Consider the following 23319-nt stretch of genomic DNA (forward strand, 5'->3'; position numbering starts at 1 on the left):
AAATTGACGGTGTTTGGTAAAATAGGACATTTCTAGTGTTGCAAGTTCCAGTGTTGAAGAATAAGGCATGGGTCGCACTTGGCAAAGTTTGGTGTGAGTGTGGTCACTTTGGTGTAAAAGTCTGTCATCGAGGCACATAATTCTCTACACTGAGAATAAACACTAATTAACACTAATTCTCTATACTGATAGGATAATTTCATAAATGACTCAAACATCATTGTTAGTGAAGTAATAAACAAGCTTTTAGCTGTTATGTTTACATAAAACCATACTTCTATTTATTTACTCAAGTATATTTCTGTCTACAAGATATATAGATTAAATTTTAAAATATATGCTTATACTAATAAACATTTCCTTCAGAACTCTGTTTCAGATTACATTCAGGGTTGTCATTCTTTTGCTACTTGAAAGTTTCGTGACAAGGTCTTACAAAACATTAGCAAGTCTTGTTCTTACCTAATTAACTGTCAAGCTAGATCGTTTTCATACTCAATAGCTTTTGTAAATTTGATTCCTTTGCAATTCCCCAATCATAGCGCTGCATGTAAAATATGGACGATAACCTTTGTTGTTTTACTGAAGAAATCATTTGAAGCGGCGTAGCTTGCGTGACAACAACAATTGACTTGCCGCTGTAACTTTGAAGCACGCGACCATCCTAAGGAATTTTCTCTAAGTGCCGCATCTTGAAAAAATTCTCTCCCTTAGATCTCGCTGGAGACTAAATTTTCTCTGCCGTGTCGATCGAGCCTTTGCAAATTGAGCGTGATTTTCCCACCGTTTTTGGTTGTTTCCGCGCTTCCCCCGTACCCTTGTACTAAAACCCAGATATGCTTAAAGATTTGAAATGGCATAACTAGAATGATGGGCGCCACGAGATCGGTCATTTTAGAGCGAGCGAGTTTTGCATTAAAAGAGAACACGATTTCCTTTGGGAAGCCATCCACTAATGGACCCACAATCTCCAGTTTGTTTCCTGTGAGTTCCTCTAACACGGGATTGTAGTACCTATGATGTAAATGTGTACGGCCGAAGGGAACTAGGGGAATTAAAAGCACATGGTCGAGTGTCGAGTCGAATCTGTTTTGTGTGCGTGTAATTTGGTTGAATCCGAGTGTTTCACAGACCGTGAAACACTACAATTGGCGACGAGGATACAGTGAGAAGAGGACACGTCTGTTTGAAGGACAGTTATGGCGACAAATGATGAAATTCGCGGAATTAGGCGGTTTGATTGTAGAGGAGATAGCACGAGTGTGGGGCCAAGATGACGGCGATGGCGAAAGTCATTTCAATTTTACGTACATGGTCGTGGGATCACAGTAGCCGCTCGGAAAAGGGCATTACTTTTACATTGTGCAGGAGCGGAAGTCCAAGAAATCTTTGAAACCCTAACGGATACAGGTGTACCTGAAGGAGAAGAAAATGATGTATACAAGGCTGCACTTCGAACACTCATTTTTCTCCAAATGAACGACACATTTTTCGCCAATGGAAGCAAGAGGAGCATGAAACAGTCGATAGATTTGTTGTAAGGCTCAGTAATCAAGTTGCGAATTGTGAATTTGGTGGTACTAAGAATGAGCAAATACGTGATCAAATTATTGATAAGTGCAAGTCCACAGAACTTCGGCGAGAACTTCTGGAAAAGGGACACTAGCTAACATTGGCAGAAACGCAGAAGATTGCTCTATCGCTGGAGCTATCTCAGACCCAAGCCAAGCAGATCGAAGGTGATGCGGGAGCGTCTGTTAATGCCATCAAGGATAACAACAAACCCGAAGGAAATGGAAGAAGAGATCAGAAGAATCTAAAATGTTACCGATGTGGACAAAGTGGACATTTTGCACGTGACAAGCATTGTACGGCAAGATCTAAAACCTGTACAAAGTGTCATATGATAGGATATCTTTCCTCAGTCTGCAGAACAAAGAATAAATAAGAGCGGAAGGAAAAAAAACAGATGGAAGCAAGGTGGACAGAGAAAAGTTAACTGTGTAAAATGGTGAAGATGTTGAATATGCTTTTACTGTGGGATTCGGTAAATCATGGGATAGGAGTAGATCAGAGATAGTCAACTTACAAGTTGGAGGCGTCACTCTAAGTGGAGTTCTCATCGACTCTCATCTTGTAATATTATTGATCAGAAGACATGGGAAGAATTGACGCAAAAAGGAGTAAAGTGCAAGTCAGAAAAGACAAATCAGAAATTGTATCCTTATGGAACTTCAGAACCACTTGACACGCTGGGAAAGTTCGAGGCATTAGTAAACCTAGCTGGAAAATATAACACAGCTGAATTTATTGTCATCTTCAATGAAGGCAGGCCAATAGAAGGCAGGAAGACAGCGATGGAAATGGATAAACTAAGACTGGGACCACATGTCAATGCTGTCAGTACACCAGACCTTGTTGATAAATACAAAGCATGTTCTGAAGGAGTAGGCGAGTTGACTGACTATCAAGTTAAAATCCATGTGATTAAAGAAGTCAACCCAGTTGCTCAGCATCCCAGGCGAGTGCCATTTCATCTGAGATAGAAAGTAGAGAGCAAGTTGCATGAGTTAGAACAGCTGGATATTATAGAGAAGATAAAAGGTTCAATTAGTAGTAGTTCCCAAACCTTCTGGTGAAATTAGATTATGCATTGATATGCGCAAAGAAAATGAAGCTACTGTGAGAGAACGACACCCAATTCCCATTGTTGATGCGGTCCTCCAGGACTGACACAAAGCAGTGTGTTCTCTAAGTTGGACCTTAAATGGGGCTATCATCAACTGGAACTGAGTGAAGAATCACGTGACATCACAACATTTTCAACACATGCTGGACTTTATCGGTACAAAAGATTAATGTTTGGCATAACCTCTGCCCCTGAGATATATCAGCATGCTATCCAGCAGGCTGTACATGGATGTGAAGGAGTGTGTAACATATCTTATGATATTATTCTTACGTATGATGCACGATCCTCGCAGTTGATAGCGCTATTTATGCAATAGCGAAAATCAGACCTAAAAAAAGTCAGGCCTGTACGAAACTCGAGCCACTGACCTCTGCGATACTAGTGCAGCGCTCTACCAATTGAGCTAAGAAGCCAACTGGGAGCAGGCCGTTAAGTTGATTCGTAATAAACCCGTGAAAGTGGTAAATGAGATACAATGAATATATGAAGATCATATATTTTTGAACTGCGGTATTACATACGTATGATGCACGATCCTCGCAGTAAATAGCGCTATTTAAGCAATAGCGAAAATCAGACCTGAAAAAAATCAGGACTGATTTTCGCTATTGCATAAATAGCGCTATCTACTGCGAGGATCGTGCATCTTACGTATCTAATACCGCAGTTCAAAATATATGAGCTTCATATATTCATTGTATCTGATTTATCATTTTCACGGGTTTATTACGAATCAACTTAACGGCCTGCTACCAGTTGGCTTGTTAGCTCAATTGGTAGAGCGCTGCACTAGTATCGCAGAGGTCTGTGGTTCGAGTCCCGTACAGGCCTGATTTTTTTCAGGTCTGATTTTCGCTATTGCATAAATAGCGCTATCTACTGCGCGGATCCTGCATCATACGTATCTAATACCGCAGTTCAAAATATACGAGCTTCATATATTTATTGTATCTGATATCATTCTTCATGCTAAAGATGACCAGCAACATGATGAGAGGCTTGAGAAGCTGTTAGAAAGATTGCAACAAAGAGGTTTGACCCTGAATCGTGAGAAATGCAAGTTCCAGATGCCCCAATTTGAATTCATAGAGTACCTATTGTCTATACGTGGTATCGGACCAACAGAATCCAAAGTTCAAGCAGTAGTCAATGCCAGAGAGCCCGAGTCTGTAGCTAAAGTAAGAAGTTTTACGGGACTTGTGAATTTCAGCGCAAAATTCATTCCAAATCTGACCACAGTTGCAGAGCCACTTCGACAGCTGACACGAAAAGGTGTAAGTGGGGTGTGAAAGCAACAAGAGGCATTCAAAGCTCTGAAGGAAACAATAGCAAGTGCTTAGACATTAGCTTACTATTTTTTACTAAACTTAGCTTACAAGGATGCCAAAACAAGAGTCATTGCTGATGCAAGTCCGGTTCGACTGGGTGCTGTTCTTGCTCAAGAACAAAATGGCAATTGGAGACCAATCTACCATGATGTAAGCAGAAGTCTAACAACAGTTGAAAGAAGATATTCTCAAACGGAAAGAGAAGCTTTGGCTTTAGTTTGGGCCTGTGAAAGGTTTCATGTTTATCTATATGGAAAACGTTTTGAGTTAGAAACTGATCACAAACCACTTGAAGTGATCTATTCAAGTAAATCTCAGCCTTCTGCTAGAGTTGAAAGATGGGTCTTACGACTCCAACCATATGAGTTTACGGTGATGTATCGTCCAGGTCCACAGAACATAGCTAAGGCTTTGTCTTGCCTAACCCAAGAAGTTTCAAATGAAAGTAAGAATGTGGCAGAAGAATACATTCGGTACGCTGCGGAGAATGCAGCCCCTAGAGCCATACCTATCCAGGACATTAAAAAAACATCTGCTGAGGATGGAGAAATTGCACTGTTAAGGAAATGTGTTCAGACCAATGATTGGACTGTCGGCGAGCCAGTCTTTAAAGCTGAAAGAAACGAGCTTACTGTGCTAGGGAGGTTAGTGTTGAGAGGAACTAGGTCAGTAATCCCGAAGAAACTTCGCAAGTAAATAAGTAAATACTAGATCTAGCACACGAAGGCCACCAAGGAATTGTTAACACCAAGCAAAAACTCCGTACCAAGCAATGGTGGCCTGGCATAGACCGTCAAGCTGAACAGAGGTGCAGAACATGTCATGGTTACCAGCTTGTTAGTAAACCCTTGCCCCTAGAACCATTGAAGAGAACACAACTCTCTACACAGCCCTAGCAAGACCCAGCCGCAGATCTGTAAGGACCCCTTCCAACGGGTGAATATCTACTGCTGATTGTGGATTACTTTAGCCGATTCGTTGAAGTAGCTGTAACCAAATCAGTGACATCCAGCAAAATTATTAGCTGTCTGGGTACAATGTTCGCTACTCATAGACTACCGCTGTGAATTAAAACAGACAACGGTCCAAAATTTGTGGCAGAAGAATTCAAAGTCTACCTCGAAAACGACAACATCGGACACAGAACATCAACTCCATTGTAGCCACAAGCCAATGGTAAAGTCAAGAGACAAAATAGGAGTTTGCTAAAAGCAATGCGGGTTGCGCACAGCAAGGGACTTGATTGGCGGAAAGAATTGCAGAAATTCTTGCTCGGTTACAGAAGCACGCCACATACAACGACTGGAGTGAGTCCTGCTAAATTGTTATTTGGAAGAGAGATTCCTTCAAAGCTGCCAGGTGTAGAAGAGTTGCACTCAGCTAGTAATGACAGTGAAGACTTGGACAGAGATCGTGAAAGAAAGCAAAGGGGCAAAGACTATACTGATAATTTGAGAGGTGCTTGTGAGTCTAACCTGAAAGAAGGAGACAAAGTTCTTCTTCCGAAACCGTGGTCAGACAAGCTGTCACCATCATTTGAAGCCACACTCTATGAGGTGGTGACCAAAAAAGGAGGTTATGTGGAAATTAAGTCTCCAACTGGTGCCCACTAAAAAAGAAGCGTTGCTCACCTGCAGAAGTATGAGGAGGATAAATCACAAGAAACAGCAGGCAGTAATCCTAATGGACATTGCCAAAAGACCCAAAAGCTAGGCTGGAAAAGGAACCAAGAGTCTCAGCTCAGCATTATGTGTTGCGGCTCAGGCGCAATCGTCAACCAGAGAGGCTAAAAGATTATAACCTTGGTTAAGACTTTGTTTATTGCCTTAAGAAGGACATTTCACCTTTATGAATATGTCATTATGTGTTTATATTAGACATTTGTTAGGACATTTGTTCGGAAGTTGGAGTTTTTCTGTTGAGTAGAGCCATTTGGAAAGGGTTATAATATGTATTGTTATTTTGTTTAAGGAACGGGACTGGACAAAGTATTCGGAAAAAGGAGAGACTCTAGTACCTATGATGTAATTGTGTACGGCCGAAAGGAATTAGAGGAGTTAAAAGCATATGGTCGAGTGTCGAGTTCAATCTGTTTTGTGTGCGCGTAATTTAGTTGAATCCAAATGTTTCACAGACCGTGAAACACTACAGGGATCATCAAGCTCTCTCATCCCGTACTCTCATCCCGTGGTCTCATCTCATCATCAAGGTCTCTCATCCCGTAGTCTCTACGGAGTTGGTATTCCAAAACCGGTCACCTCTATCTGTTTCATCCTCCATGCCGAATTACCATAAACATAGTTTGTTTAATGTGCTCGCGCTGTCATTTATTGCTGCCATTTTTAGGTGGGCCTTTACTTTTCGAGCCAACTGCCGCTGACGATTTCTGCGCCAGCGTGCTTCAGAGTTGCGAGAGGAAAACCCTATTTTCTAGGCAACCGACCATCATTTACTTGGCTGCTAGGAGTTTATCTACAATGACTGATATGCGGCTCCATATTCATGATTTCCATGCCCCATATCTTGACCCATCTTTCACAGATCTGCTTTGAATCCAGTGCGTTCCCTATTTTAAATTTCACTACAAGTTGCAGTGGTGATGAAACGTACTCATGCATCCTTCAACTTGAAAAGAACAAAAGATCGGCGTGTTTTTTGTCAAAGGATGCAACTTCTCCTCTCCTTAAAACGGTGTCTTCTGTTTTTTTTTTTTTTTGAAGAGGAGACTGCTTTTTTTTCAAACAAAAGAATGGCTTAGAGTTCTCCAGAAGAAAATTAACTGTCGGGAAAGACTGGATCTCTCACTGAACCCATCTGTTGAGAACGACTCAATAAACCCGCAGTTTATTGCGTAATCAAATTCAAGTACGGTTATAAGAAACCGGATGTCTTTATAAAGGCCTTGAAGAATCCGTGGAGGCTCGTGAGAAATCTAACACCGTCCAGTAGTTTGTGATAATGTGCAGAGAAAAGAGCTGAGGTATTCACCACTGGTATTTTGTTACTTGATTGTGCTGAGGAAACGTGGTTCGGAGACACAGGAAAGTGGGGTCTGGATTTAGGAAGGAATAGTACACAGGATTCCTACCCCCCTCCAAAGTCTTGAACATTTTTATCAGATCAACAAAGTTTGTAAATTTTGCGTATACCGTGATAAGGTTTCGTAGACTCTTGGAGAGAAATTAAGGGAATTGACACATTTTCAAGTGGTCGTTTACAGTTATTGCATTGTAAGTTTAAATGACTGGCGTCATTTAAACTGGGTTGTCATTATAGGTGTCGCTAAACGCTTTTTTTATTTTCATTTTTGTTCTTGTTTTTATTTTGTGTTTTAATTCTTTTTATATTCGTTCGTTCGCGCAAGGAAGAATGAACAAAACACTGAAACACATCCTTGAACACTGAAGTACATAGAACATTCTTGACTTGATAACGAAACTATTTAAGAAAGAGGGGAAGGGTCTAACGGTACATTTGACCCTAGAGTGATCCCTCAACAAATTCCATTACAAATACTTCTTCGATAATCCATTTTTGCGAACGAATACAATGCATGTTTCAGAGGAAATCCCTTTGTCTATGTTTTAGTGCCGCCTTATTGGGACATGACCAAAGATATACATAAAATATGCAGTTTAACCCAGGCATTCAAATGTCTGTTTTGAAGGTGGGATTTGACGTGTTCCTCTTACATCAATATTAAGATAGTCTCCAGACTTACAGCCATTCCAGCTGGGTATTGTTACTGAAAATGCCTGACGGCAGTTTCTTTAAATGGTTGTTTTTCAGCAGCCTGTCAAAGTTTAGTAAATGTATTGTCAATTACATAGTATCTGACAACAAAGTTCAGCAAAGAAATGTGCTTGAATCTATTCCTCATTAAACCAATATTCTCATTGATTTGATATTTACATTTTACTCTGACATCTCAAGGCACCAGAGAGAATAAGAAGCTATAATCTGTGACAATATGAACTGAGATAAAATCGATTTTTTTAGCTCTGAAAGCAACTTGATTAGTTATTGTTGTACTAAACAAGGCTCTACATTACACACTGTCATGTACTGTAGTTCTCATAGTAAGCCAAGCTTAATATGCTAAGCTAAGGGGTGAGTAAATTAACAGCTATGGTTTGGAGCGGGAAAATATTGGAATAGTCATATAAAACGCATACTGAAAATAGTTTGTTGAAGATTAGATAAAACCTGTTTTATTGTGCACGCACAGATTCATATGATACGATCAGGCTTTTTTCGCAAGACAGAGGGAGGGAATAAAATTTGTATCTCTGCTGGGAATCAGCTGAAGCTTTTAAAATCAAAAGAAACCTGACATAGTAGTATTGCATTCAAGCTGTATTACACAAACTTTGCATATTTTATGATTAGTGATGTTCGCTCCTAAGGGTCGATAAGAAGGATTATTCGAACACGGATTTGTCTAAATCAGAATAAGCAGAAAGTTTGAATATTTTAAATAAGGCTGCAATCATATTCTGTTCAATCCTTTTTTTTTTTTCTCCGCTATTGGTTTTGAACAATTTTCTTTAAGTTTACACCTGAATCTTAACAAAATATTTCTGGTTTAATATTGAACACCCTTTTAATAGGTTGAATGTTTCCACCGCCCCGCGCAAAATTAAAACTTAAAAGTAAAAGGCTTGGAAAACAACAAAATAACTCATAATAATAGGAAACAAGGTAACCAAGTTCTTGTTACACTGTAAGTGAAGAGTGTGAAAAAAATGTAATCAAGAAGTTTTCCTTTTGCCTACTATCGTTTCTTTTGCCCAAGCATTATCGGGGACCTCTATATTGCATTCTATTTTTTAAAACAAGTTACCTTTTTTATGCTCTGCCAACCGTAAAACTCCTCTCTTCCACCCCTTACGAGTTTGTCGAGCCCAAATGATTGGTCATCTTTTTTTCCGTGTCTTCAGAAAACTCCGATATCAAAACAACTAATCTTCTCACGCTGTATGTTTTTTGGTCATCACTTTAAATATCTTTTTTTTTTAGCAAGTAAGGAAACATATTTCAAAAAGTTGTTCCCATTGTAACCAAAAAAAATATCCCACGCGGTATCACGGCTCTAATATAATATGAAAGTTGTAACATTTGATGATATTCCAGCAGATTTATACACTGTAAGTGTCATTGACCCTGATTATATGTGCTTGGGCTGACTTTAAGTTCAGAAATGAAAATATTATTAAACAATATCTCTTATATTACTAATTATATTCTTCTCCTGCGAGTCTCAGATAAGTTTATGCAATTCAAATTTATTCTCTTACCATAGTCACCTGATTTCTTGTAGAATTGAAAGACTCAATTACTTCTCACGTATATATTTCGTCACAATATATCTGAAGCGTTATTGATTAGCGTAATCTATTTTTTATTGGTAGAGATGTTGGGCTACAGCCTCTTTCCCTTTCAACCTTCGCCCATGCCCCGTACAAAATACTTTGAACTCGCAGCAGAAAGAAGATTATCGTTAATTTCATGTCTTGTCCTTGTAACCCCTAAAGCTTTTTACCGCGAAAAGGACGCAAGGGAGTTCACGCCGGCAGAATCAAGCGGAAATGGACGAGTTTCCTCTCCCCTAGGATGCAAGAAATAAGCCTCCAGTGGCTACGCAACTTTCCATATCCCGCCTTCTTCCTCCCACCCTAAATCTCGAGAGGTAACTAGGCCAAGAACCTGTGGACTGGGTTGATATACATATATCATAACGATTGTCGGATTGACGACTACAAAGTGTGGCCCTATCTATCAATATTCTGTTTTAAACAATAGTAATTTTTTTTTAACTTTGGTGAATGTCTGATCATTTCAGTGTAGTAACTACTACAACTATCTCTTCAACGCTTTCGTTTTCCCTGTGCATTGTCCTTTTACATTGCCTGCAGGATTGAAATTAGGAAGAATAGTCTTCACTTTTGACTTACAGAGTTCCTAGTATGGTATTCTTCATGAATATCTCTTTTGGTAAGTCCTCCAACTGGTTGTTGTCCAAGTACCTGTCAACAAATGATGGCAGTTAGTTTGTGTAACGGGCGTTCAGCTGCAATGCTGATATAAATGCATGATCGTTATCATCAATACCTTGAAGTAGTGAGAAATGTTTTGGGTAAGAGGCAAAGCTACTGATACTGCAAGAGATTCATATTTTGAGCCAAGCGAGTCCACTGCATTATTACACTTCGTTGATCGCGCGGAGCCGATATATCAGACATTCATCCATGCCACATGTATTAGCCATTGGCCAATCCTATTTTTGATAATCCACAGGGGTTCGTGCTTTCTTTGGTGGCATTTCCTTTACCATTAAGAAATAAACTCAGGACACAATGATTTTGTCAAGTTGCATTTGAAATAGCGTATCGATTTTTCGTAAAATGGTGCTGCGCAGTAATGCAAAATTAAGAGCCTAGCCTTGTGGAAAGGAAGCCTTTTCTTTGCCATTATGAAATGTACGGAGAGATAATTTTTTTGTAATTTTTGCAATAAATTTACAAATGTCATTATGAGCCAGCCAAAGACCAGCGCGTGGTAACGATGACTTAAACCAGATCAGGTAGAACCTGTCAATACATCACAGTGTCGGTGTGTTGATAATATATTTTTGTTTTGACATTTCGTTCACGCCAATTTGTTATACCTTAATTTAGAGCTTTAGGAAGTTTTCGGGGTTTTCATTTAGGCCCAATGATCTGGTTACTTTACTAATCGCTTTTTGGTTTCTTGATAGTTTGGTTAGATTGACGTCTCCGTGTTTAGTTACTGCTTTTTAGATAGAAAGTTATAGTTAGAGTTTTAGTCCAGGATAAGACACCGTGTAATCATGGTCCTTTTTGGAATAAAAGACAAGTGTGGATCGTAATTCTCGATAAAGTAATCACGATCCGCGAGCAACAGAAAGCAACAACTTGTAATACATGCGTAAAGATCGCATGTGTTTAATTTATCCTAGGATATGTAGTTCTTTTTTCGGTTAAGAGCAAGTGTGTAAAGGACGCGAGTAAACGCTTTTCAATTTAACCGCGGTGTACTACACTTTGTTCGCACAATACTTTAGTAATTTCTTCAAGTATAGATTCCAGTTCTCTGCTTTGATATAAGAACGCTCCAAAGAACAGGATAAAAAAAAAGAGAGAAAGATTCTTTGTTTGACGGTCTATCGCATATGCGTGTATCAACCCAGGAATCGAGATTCAATTCTAGCTTGAAAAGAAACATTTGCAGCAAAAATGATTTTTCTTTTAACTTTAGTATGATATTTCCTCAATATATCAATCCGGAAAGTACTGAAACTACAGTGAATTTTATTTCAGCCCTACATGTATCTAGAATATAAATTTTCCTTTGGTCGGAGGGCACATTTATGCAAGTGTATTTTCTTATATTTCCTGACGAGAATTTATTACACATTCCAATAATGAGCAGTTATTTGTAACTTGACCAAGTAGATAAAGAGGTCATGTGCAAGAGTGTTCACCACAGGTTTGCAGATTTAAGATAGCACATACGGTTACGATAATTTCTACCCTTGTAATATGAACCCAGCTGCTGGCGATACATCTGGAGGTGAGCACATTCGAATAATCCCGCGGAGAAGTTCTGACGGTTCAGAACTTATCGCCGATCTTGTAGATCGAATCTTTGAGAAATTAAAAAGCATTATTGATACTAAACTTGGTGCCTTTAAGAGAAGTATTCATTTCCAAAGTATCATTTCTGGATAAGGATATCGTGTCCTTTCCGGATACCTGTGGACATTCCCTTTTTTTTTTCCTAAGAATTTATGATTGCTTGACCCGTAATTGATTTAGGTAAACTTTGTTACTTTGCGTCATGATAGACAACCAAAGTCTGTGGAATCCTATCGTCTTGGTGGTACAAATGGAAATATTTCACGGAATTTGTTTTTAGGTGACAGAATGTATCAAAGAGTTGTAATTAAGGAAGGAAGGGGTGGGGAGACGATGTTAACTTTAACAATTTACGATGAACCGTTCTCTATTTTAGTTGTTGATGATTTAGTTCTAGGTACTTGATCGTTGACTTATACTAGGAAGATAACAAAACTTTCTGTCTTTTAACATAAATAATTTCTCCAGTGATTTTCAGATCAAGCATTTCTCTGGAGAAATGCATTGAGGCCTGAATCGAAGACCCTTGGCAATTTTTAGATCCAAGCAATATTGATTATATGTCCTTGGGCTGACTTTAAGTTTAGAAATGAAAATGTTATTAAACAATATCTCTTATATTACTAGTTATATTCTTATCCTGCGAGTCTCAGATAGGTTTATGCAATTCAAATTGATTCTCTTACCATAGTCACCTCATTTCTTGTAGAATTGAAAGACTTAAGTACTTCTCACGTATATATTTCGTCACAATATATCTGAAGCGTTATTGATCAGCGTAATTTATTTTTTTATTGGTAGAGATGTTGGGCTACAGCCTCTTTCCCTTTCAACCTTCGCCCATGCCTCCTACAAAACACTTTGAACTCACAGCAAAAAGAAGATTATCGTTAATTTCATGTATTGTCCTTGTAACCCCTAAAGCTTTTTACCGCGAAAAGGACGCAAGGGAGCTCACGCCGGCAGAATCAAGCGGAAATGGACGAGTTTCCTCTCCCCTAGGATGCAAGAAATAAGCCTCCAGTGGCTATGCAACTTTCCATATCCCGCCTTCTTCCTCCCACCCTAACTCTCGAAAGGTAACTAGGCCAAGAACCTGTGGACTGGGTTGATATACATATATCATAACGATTGTCTGATTGACGACTACAAGGTGTGGCCTTATCTATCAATATTCTATTTTAAACAATAGTAATTTTTTTTTAACTTTGGTGAATGTCTGATCATTTCAGTGTAGTAACTGTTACAACTATCTCTTCAACACTTTCGTTTTCCCTGTGCATTGTCCTTTTACATTGCCTGTAGGATTAAAATTAGGAGGAATAGTCTTCACTTTTGACTTACAGAGTTCTTAGGTTGGTATTCTTCATGAATATCTCTTTTGGTAAGTCCTCCAACTGGTTGTTGTCCAAGTACCTGTCAACAAATGATGGCAGTTAGTTTGTGTAACGGGCGTTCAGCCGCATTGCTGATATAAATGCATTATCGTTATCATCAATACCTTAAAGTAGTGAGAAATGTTTTCGGTAAGAAGCAAAGCTACTGATACTGCAAGAGATTCATATTTTGAGCCAAACGAGTCCACTGCATTATTACACTTCGTTGATCGCGCGGAGCCGATATATCAGACATCCATCCATTCCACATGTATTAGCCATTGGCCAGTCCTATTTTTGAGACTTCACAGGGGTTCGTGCTTTCTTTGGTGGCATTTCCTTTACCATTAAGAAATAAACTCAGGACACAATGATTATGTCAAGGAGCATTTGAAATAGCGTATCGATTTTTCGTAAAAAGGTGCTGCCCAGTAATGCAGAATTAAGAGCCTAACGTCGTGGAAAGGAAGCTTTTTCTTTGCCATTATGAAATGTACGGAGAGATAATTTTTTCGCAATTTCTGTAATTTTTGCAATAACTCTACAAATGTCATTATGGGCCAGCCAAAGACCAGCGCGTGGTAACGATGACTTAAACCAGATAAGGTAGAACCTGTTAATACATCACAGTGTCGATGGGTTGATAATATATTTTTGTTTTGACAATTCGTTCACGCCAATTTGTTATACCTTAATTTAGAACTTTAAGAAGTTTTCGGGGTTTTCATTTAGGCCCAATGATCTGGTTACTTTACTAATCGCTTTTTGGTTTCATGATAGTTTGGTTAGATTGACGTCTCCGTGTTTAGTTACTGCTTTTTAGATAAAAAATTATAGTTAGAGTTTTAGACCAGGATAAGACACCGTGTAATCATAATCTTTTTTAAAAGACAAGTGTGGATCGTAATTCTTGATAAACTAATCACGATCCGCGAGCAACAGTAAGCAACAACTTGTAATACACTCAGGGCCTACGGATTTACATACATAAAGATCGCATGTGTTTAATTTATCCTAGGATATGCAGTTCTTTTTTCGGTTAAGAGCAAGTGTGTAACGGACGCGAGTAAACGCTTTTCAATTTAACCGCGGTGTACTACACTATGTTCGCACAATACTTTAGCAATAACTTCAAGTATAGATTCCAGTTCTCCGCTTTGATATAAGATCGCCCCAAAGAACAGGATAAAAAAGAAAGAGAGAAAGATGCTTTGTTTGACGGTCTATCGCATATGCGTGTGTCAACCCACGAATCGAGACTCAATTCTAGCTTGAAAAGAAACATTTGCAGCAAAAATGATTTTTCTTTTAACTTTTGTACGATATTTCTTTAATATATCAATCCGGAAAGTACTGAAACTACAGTGAATTTTAAATCAAGCCTACATGTATCTAGAATATAAATCTTCCTTTGGTCGGAGGGCACATTTATGCAAGTGTATTTTCTTATATTTCCTGACGAGAATTTATTACACATTCTAATAATGAGCAATTATTTGTAACCTGACCAAGTAGATAAAGAGGTCATGTGCAAGAGTGATCACCACAGGTTTGCAGATTTAAGATAGCACATACGGTTACGATAATTGCTACCCTTGTAATATGAACCCAGCTGCTGGCGATACATCTGGAGGTGAGCACATTCGAATAATCCCGCGGAGAGGCTCTTCCGGTTCAGAACTTATCGCCGATCTTGTAGATCGAATCTTTGAGAAATTAAAAAGCATTATTGATACTAAACTTGGTGCCTTTAAGAGAAGTATTCATTTCCAAAGTATCATTTCTGGATAAGGATATCGTATCCTTTCCGGATACCTGTGGACATTTCCTTATTTTTTCCTAAGGATTTATGATTGCTTGACCCGTAATTGATTTAGGTAAACTTTATTACTTTGCGTCGTGATAGACAACCAAAGTCTGTGGAATCCTATCGTCTTTGTAGTACAAATAGAAATATTTCACGGATTTTTTTTGGGCGACAAATTGTATCAAAGTGTTGTACTTAAGGGAGGAGGTGGGAAGACGATGTTAACTTTGACAATTTACGATGAATCCTTTTCGATTTTGATGGTTGATTGCTTAATTTTAGGTCCTTGACAGTTGATTTTTAGTAGGAAGATATCAAAACTTTCTATTTTTTAACATAAATAATTTCTCCAGCGATTTTCAGATCAAGCATTTCTCTGGAGAAATGCATTGAGGCCTAAGTCGAAGACCTTTGACAATTGTTAGACCCAAACAATATCTTAATTCCCGAAAGCATAGTCACAGAATCAGATAACGAAAGAGATTAAAAAGCTGCGAATGATTACCGTACGTGAACACAGGCTCGCGCCTGCGCTCTCCTGCTCAAAAACTAATGGAAAGTTAATGAGAGGGTTGAAAAATAAATCAAGCCCGTTCTGGCTTGCTGGTATGTCAGATGATAATGGCCTTGGCTGAAAGATTATCCTCAAAATCTGATATTTGCCTTCGAAGCTTCGCTTCTCGGCTAAATATTTATTTTTTCGGACAATCTCTCAGCCGCGGACATTATCAGCCGACATACCATCCGCCCGAAGGGGTTTATTTACTAAATACCACAGGGATTTTTAAAATGAAGATTTCAATGAGGGACGGTGAACGGTGTACAATTATGATAAATCCTGGAAAGAAAATACATAAATGTTTCATACTTCGCGCACCGTGCACTCTCGTACCATCCCGGTATCTATTTTATTCGAGAGCTTTTGTGCTTAAAAGATATTGGCGTTAAAAAAAAATTAAAAGAAAAAAAAAGATTGGAATAGTTTTCAGAATCTGCACCCGGCAATATTGTAATCGTTGCAGATATAAAGTAGCAAAAATCATTTTTGTTTAATTAATTAATTATTTGTATAGGTGCGATGTCCGGTTGCTATGTAAATTCCTCCCGTTACTATCTTAGAGGTCACTTGACGACGCGTTTATGGCTTGAGCAGATTTAAACACGAAGGCGCGCTATAAATAGGTTTGCTCCGCCACTTGATTTCAGCTCAAATGAAACAAGCATCCAACATTGCGACCAACGGTCTGAGCATAAGTGAAACGGTGTGCATGGAAGACCCAGTAAAAGTATTACTTTGGGTCAAAAATTAGAAGATAGTGACTCTTGTTGACTCTCATTCCCATAATTTAACTTCTATGGATTTTTTTTGGCTCCAACACATTGTTCGGCCATTCAAAGTGCGATCTACGGTCGACTATGCAGTCGTACAGTTTTCTTTTCAAAATTCGCGCCGTGTAACTTCGACTTACATTCCCATGCCCCTTATACACATCGCTCGGCTGAGCCTTCAGACTATTCTTATTGAAACTAGCGGCGTCATAGATACTGCATGCGCAATATTATCGCTAACAATGCCTCTAAGTAAGTGCGATTATCAGCCAGAATTTCACAACTCTAGTGGTTGTTCGGCAACATTCTTAGCTGTCTCTGCTCAAAAAATATTTATTGTGGAATTTGTGCGATATGGCGGACGGAAATAACCCATATATACCCGAGAAAAAGCGTCCAACAGATCGAGGTATTCTGTTTTCTTTCAACAGAGAGCTTCCTCGAACTCAAGAGAGCAGACTTCTTGGCATCAGACTGCGTCAAAATGGCAAAAGGCGCGTTAAATCTAACAAGAGCGACCTGAAGTACACATGATGCGGATCTGATGGAGGCTCTTCTGTTAGCTTTTGAGGAGAAAATGGAGAGGAAAGGACTGAAATCGAGCCAACTGAGCTTATCATCAACTGGAAGCACAGCTAGTCCGGACTCCTCTCTTGTTTCTACACCTTCTACCACACGGTTTTCTTTTCCTTCAGCGTCTTCCACTATATCTTCGCGTATTTCTTTGCGTACTTCTTCCACTATATCTTTCTCTGATCCTGTTTCTCTAATTTCCCCTCCACATGCAGAACACACACCACAAAGAATGCACATCACTGCGCCTTCAGCAGAGAACGGTCCCATATAATTTTTCTCTGCAGCGGGGAGCTTTGCGAACTCTGTATTCTTTTTTTTTTTTTTTTTTTTTTTATAGCACTCTCTCCACTGCATGCTGTTATTATGGAAAACTCGTCGTTTGCGATGTACAAATCTTTAGTCGACAAAGTCATGCTGTGTCCCTAACAGTTTGATGTGTATGTGGAGATTCATTCAAGTGGCTCTCGTCCTCTATCAGTAAACAAGGGATCGTAAAATTTAGGTAAGACTTTAAATTAACTCTAATTCAACAACAGATGGTAAAATCAAAATAAAATATTCATCTTAAACTTGTGAGAAAGATTGTTGATATTTCCCTCGATACACTGTAAATTACAACTACGAAAAGGCAAACTCGCATTTGTTAAGAAAGGATTGCAAAATTTGTTTTGTTTTCCATTTAAAATGGAATAATGAAAGTTCGCGGTTATGGCAGTGGCAAAGAGAAAAAAAAGAAAAATGAAGCCAAGTCTTGTTCATACCTCTAGTACCTCGAACGTTATAGAAATTCGCGAGATCTGCGACGACCAACAAATTACTGACGTCTACGAAACCCTCATTTCCACTGAGTTTGACGCTCATAATAGTCTGGAAGACGTTAAAGCAAATTCTTTTCACTACAAATTCTTTTCACTCCTTCACTTCAAATTGCACCTGAACAATAATTATATCGTTCAATCATGGTGGATACATGTGCATCGCTGAATGAGGTCTTCGATCAAGCCATCTTGGAACAAAGACAAGATACCATCCAGACGTTCGATGGAAAGCTTCATCTTTCGACAAATATGGTCCATAAGCTGGCAGATGCTGGTTGGTCTCATGTTACACTACAATCTGTGTACGAGAAACTCAACATTGCCGGCCTCAATTGAGTACTGGCATTGGTGCCATCTGCAAAATCAACTTGTCATCATATATCGAATTCCCCTAGAGAATTCTCTCCGGAGTTCATTTCCAACTGTCGTAACAGTAAACAGTCTGAGTCTCAAGGGATGACTTATTTTTCAAGAGGGTGTAAAATTACAAAACAATGTGAATCCATCTTCAGGACATCCATCGATTAATCGCGCGGACACGAACTCGTCCTCGCGAAAATGAGCCTGTGAGACAGCGGTATAGTTAAAAACGCGTGACCGGATATAATAGTGCAAGCTAGAATTGCAAAAACTGGAAATAAACCTTGCCAAGTTGATGAACTAATATCTCGTATAATTAGGTCGGTCACCTACCCTGATTTTTTTGTATACAACTTATTTACATCATTACGCATTCCTGAAAAAAATTTTAAAAAAATTTATCCAGTGGAACATTTTTTACATTTTAAAACAGCATTTTCCTAAATAATTCAAGTTCTACTAGATAGTTTTTTTTTTATATTACGTATACAGGTGGAGAATGTGATGACGTTTAAGAAATTTAAAAAAAAAAAACTAGGTCACTGCCTTGGTTTTTGAGATATCTTTCAAAAACTGAGTTTTAGGGGGTCTTTTAGCACCACTGTACTGTTGCCATGGCAACAGAAAATGCCTGACGAACCCCCTTCAAAGATTTCCCTAACATAGTGTTATGTATATGTCGAGTTGTTATCCTGATGATAAGTTTGACAGTCCTGATACCTTTTACTGACTGGCGCTTGCTGTAAATTGTTGAAAACCCTTTCGAGCCTCCTTAAAAAACTTGCGTGTTCCTCTTTTTCAATCGAGACGCTTTAAACAACAGAGAATTCTTCAGATCGGTGTGTTAACATGAGCTTGAATACCTGTCAGGTTTTCCGAATCTATTTTCAAAATGTGTGATATAGATTTACTGCCATAAAAATTATTCCGACAAAATCACACGGGAAAAAATAGTATTCTTGGGTGAAGCGCAACGACTGCTATCTGTGCCGATCGCTAGCTGGCATTGATTAAATTGACAGACTTACGTCGGAAGGAGCATCAAAGGTAGAAGATATCAGGCTAAAGCATGTTTAAAATCTGACAAACCTTGTGAAAAATAGGTTTGTTTATATCAGCAACACTTAGAACTGAATTTAAATCTCAAATAACTTGCGTAAAATTTAATATTTTAAGCCTTTGTGATGCATAAATTATTGTAAATAAAGCTAAAGCTTAATAATTCCTTGGACTGTTGATGTTCAAGAATTGAATAACCTACTCTCGAACTTTCGATATAAATGTGGAGATTTGATCCATGAGTGAGAAGAAGAAGGTTTTGGACGTCTATGAACGATGTTATTTGTTAAACTGACGAAGCGAGAATAAACAAGATTTCAGACGTCGTCATCCTTGAGCAAATTTACCGCTTAAATTTCATTTTCCCGCTATAAACGACGTCCTCGTTCCAGACTCTCCGCGATTACTTGACGTCGTCATCGTCCCTTTCGTCGGAGTTGCTTAAGCTCCTAATAATGACTGCCTCGCTGCAACCTCGTTCCCAGGGTCTCTCATCTTCCCGTCCCCTGGAGCGAGCAAGGAGAGACCCTGGTTTAGGCTGGTCACGTGTTTCGAGAGCAAAAAAATTCCTTAGGGACGAGTCGTTTGTTTGCTCGACTTTTGCCTCGTATGCTTTGTCATCTTCAAATCGACGCTATCGTTGTTCAGGTCGCCACGTTTTATAGCAGCCTTTAAGTCGCTATATCTCGGAGTTGGTATTGTAACCTTAATTTAAAACCCAAACAGGTCCAGTGTTTAGAAGCGATGTATTCGGGCACAGATGTTGTGGCCGTTTTACCGACGGGATACCAAAAAACTTTGATTTTTCATCTTCTTAATTCTTCACTCTTCGAGAAGTTAAACAGTCAACGACCTGTACCTTCCTTGTCATTTCGTCCAGTTGTTTATGTCGTTTCGCCTTTGAATACCTTTATTAAAGATCAAATAAGAACGAGCACCGGCAGCCGTAGGTTTTTTGTGACTAAATTGAACAATGGCACGTCAAATTATGTAAACAAAGGAAACCGAACAGTTACGTGTAATCGCGTGCGCATATTTTTCCTCTTCTGAAGGAAATAGGTACTAGAGAAAGAGAGATTGGTTAGACGAGCACAAAAACTAAATCTGTACCAATTTTCCTGGTCATGGACAACATCTTCGCAAACATATCTGACAGCGGCTGAGTCAATCGAAGGTAGCTCATTCTGAAAGGAATTTGTCACCTTTCTAAAAATACTCGCAACTCAGAAGCCGCAAAGAAGAATCTGGGACCGTGAAGACTTAACAAAACACAAATCTGGCAAAACACAATCGAAGATACAGTTGTCTACCTCTTTTCCAGCCAAAGACTGCATTTGTGTTGGTGCTTTTACGAAATTTAGACCGCGACAGCTTCTCTCAGATTCCAGCTTGCATCATAGCCAGGGTGCGTGACACAGACTGTGATATTTCTGTACATCGCTTCACCGTTTCGATAAAACTCTGACTTTCGCTGATCACCGTTTTGAAAGAAATAAAATTTTTCAAGCGTCTTTTCAAGGCTTACATAATAGATGTGGAAAAAATTTTTCTTGTCTCAACGGCCGGCCATAAATGTCCTCGGCGGCGAGCGATGCGCGATTTCCTTTCGCATAAACTTTCTTCGAGAAAGATACGTCTCCAACTGATTTACGAAGCCTGCAACAATTGATATTTACCGTACTGAAAGATTTACTGATCTTTTTCGGCGTCTGCTGAATATTCTCAGTTGACATTCGGTTCGAAGCGCTTCACGTGTAGTTTGTTTATATTGCCAATAAGCTACGCTCGCACGTGGACTAAGTGGAGAGAAAATCCCACTTATCTGCCTCTCCCTCAAACCGCTAATTTGAAATCTCCTAAAAATCTGGGAGACACGTGACCAGCCTAAACCAGGGTCTCTCCTCGCTCACTCCAGGGGGCGGGAAGATGAGAGACCCTGGGAAGGAGGTTGGACTCGCCGCTGTAACTTTGAAGCACGCGAGCATCTTCAGGAATTTTCTCCAAGTGCCGCTTCTTGAGAAAATTCTCTCCCTTAAATCTCGCCGGAGACCAAATTTTCTCTGCTGTGTCGAGCCTCTGGAAACTCAGCGTGATTTTCTCACCATTCTTGGTCTCTCATCCGGTAGTTAGGTTTATTTTTTACAAAACGAACCCTCCTTACACATTGCTTCTCCGCAGAATACTTCATCTTGGTATTCCAAAACCGTTCTCCTCTTTCTGTTTCATTCTCCATGCCGAAATACCTCTAACAGAGTTTGTTTGATGTCTTCGCGCTGTCATTATTTGCCGCCACTTTTAAAGAGGATTTTACTTTGCGTGCCAACTGCCGCTGGCAATTTCTGCGCAAGCAAGCATCTGAGTTTCGGGAGGAAAACACTAGGCAACTGACCATCATTTGCTTGGGTGCTAGGAATTCATCTACAATGACTGATCTGCGGCTCCATATTCATGATTTCCGTGCCCCATATCCTGAGCCACCTCTGCCGGATCTGCTATGATTCCAGTGTGTTCTATTTTAAATTTGTCTTCTAGGAACGCCTTCTGCTTAGCACTAAAATGACAAACCTTTCTCGAAGATCGCAATGCCCAGCTCTGCGGTAACGCCTGAACTCTTTAATCTACAGTCGCAGAAGTGGTAATATAGGTCTGTGCACTAGATCCTTCCTGATATTTTCAAAGGCATCTTTGCCTTGTCGAGAAGCGAGTGCCTTTCCTCTGTAAATATGCACTTGCCGTACTGTATACGTCGCAACACTTTGCAGTGGTGCTGAAAAGTGCTCACGTATCCTTCAACTCAAAAAGAAAAAACCTCGGCGTGTTTGTTGGCAATGGATGCAACTTCTCTTCTTAAACGATATCTTCTGTCTTTTCTTGAAGAGGAGACTGCTTTTTGTCAAACAAAAGGATGTCTTAGAATTCTCCAAAAGAAAAGTAACTGTCGGGAAAGGCTGAATCCCTCTTGGAGCCCATCAGTTTTAATAAAAAAAAAAGATAAAAAGAGATAAAAATGTGGCCATAAAAAATGACTATAAATAACGCGCGTGATAAATTAACATTTGGTAAAAGTGAGCAAGAATTATAAGCAAAGAATACCAGTGTTTGTGGTAACTGACGTGTGCTTTGCAATTGTGGCCCAGGACATGGTGGTCCGCATGTCGTGTAATCCGAGAGAAGCAGAAGGCAGTTCACGACAGCATTTCGTGAAGCGAATGCGAAATCTATGTTTGGCGCTAATGCATGGTATGAACAAATTCATTAATAATACTCAAATTAAAGTGTAAATATGGCAAACATATTGATTTGATGGTTGATTACCAGTTTCAAATTGTATCCGTATCGTACAGGACGATTTTGGGTTTGGCTTGTTTTGTTTGGGAAATAACAGCTAACATTTTATATATCAGGTAACCTGAGAAACAGAAACAACGAAAGTTGAACTAAACTAGCTTTCTATCCAGTGTTAAAACGATCTTTGGCCCCACGGCGGCTTGATGTCTTTTCAACGTGCGCATTGTTGATTTTGCACCTCCAATTGCGTTACAAGGAATGGCGTATTTTCACCTCTGTGTAACTTTTGTTTGTTGTCCTATAATTTCGTAGTCTTGAGTAGCCCAAACATTTTATTGGATCTTTGTGAATAAGACGCTTTTTTCTTTGCTGGATTAATTTGGTATAGCCCCAGGCCATGTCCCAAGATGCGATTTTACCCTCTCAATTTTCCCATTTCTTTGTGCGCCTATATGAGTGGAATAATGAAAATAACAAAAATTTTCCAATAACTTAGTTCGCGACAATTGGACAGATAACACTTCAGACTGTTCGTAAATACGTGTTCTTTTCATTGAGTAAATTTTTGGTCTCATTTACCGGTTTCTTTATTCTCTAGCAACGTACAAACTATGGGTTTTCTGGACCTATACTAGTGAACTCTGATATGAAAGCCGCCAAATCGATTTTTCCCGCCGTTCGCGTAAAATAAAAATGCAATGGAACTTAAAGCATTCTGTCTAAAAATAGTTTATCGAGACCTATTTTTTGGCAAAGCTTGGGGATTTTCGACTTTTTCATATTGCACACCTCCAGGCGTTATTTAGGGGTGACCGCTCTAAAGTAATTAATTTATTTTGATCTGCGAAAAAATTCGGCCAAAGTCGCTCACCATGTAAAAGTTTGTTTTGAATGATGCCATTTTATTACTTTCCTTCAACTTATATCCAGAGTTATAGCCTCAAATTTCTTAAAAGAAAAAAAACAGCTTCTTCCTGTTCAATGTTGTAGACTTTTCTCATCCACGAAATATTTCTATCAGATTTAAA

General features: G+C 39.1%; 1 pseudogene; it reads right to left on the reverse strand.

Annotated features, from left to right (window-relative positions):
* Window positions 1-478: 478 nt before the first annotated feature.
* Window positions 479-21236, reverse strand: LOC148737535 (uncharacterized; annotated as a pseudogene).
* Window positions 21237-23319: the final 2083 nt, after the last annotated feature.

This window comes from Stylophora pistillata, chromosome 2, assembly GCF_964205215.1.
Source record: "Stylophora pistillata chromosome 2, jaStyPist1.2, whole genome shotgun sequence".
NCBI classification, from domain to species: domain Eukaryota; kingdom Metazoa; phylum Cnidaria; class Anthozoa; order Scleractinia; family Pocilloporidae; genus Stylophora; species Stylophora pistillata.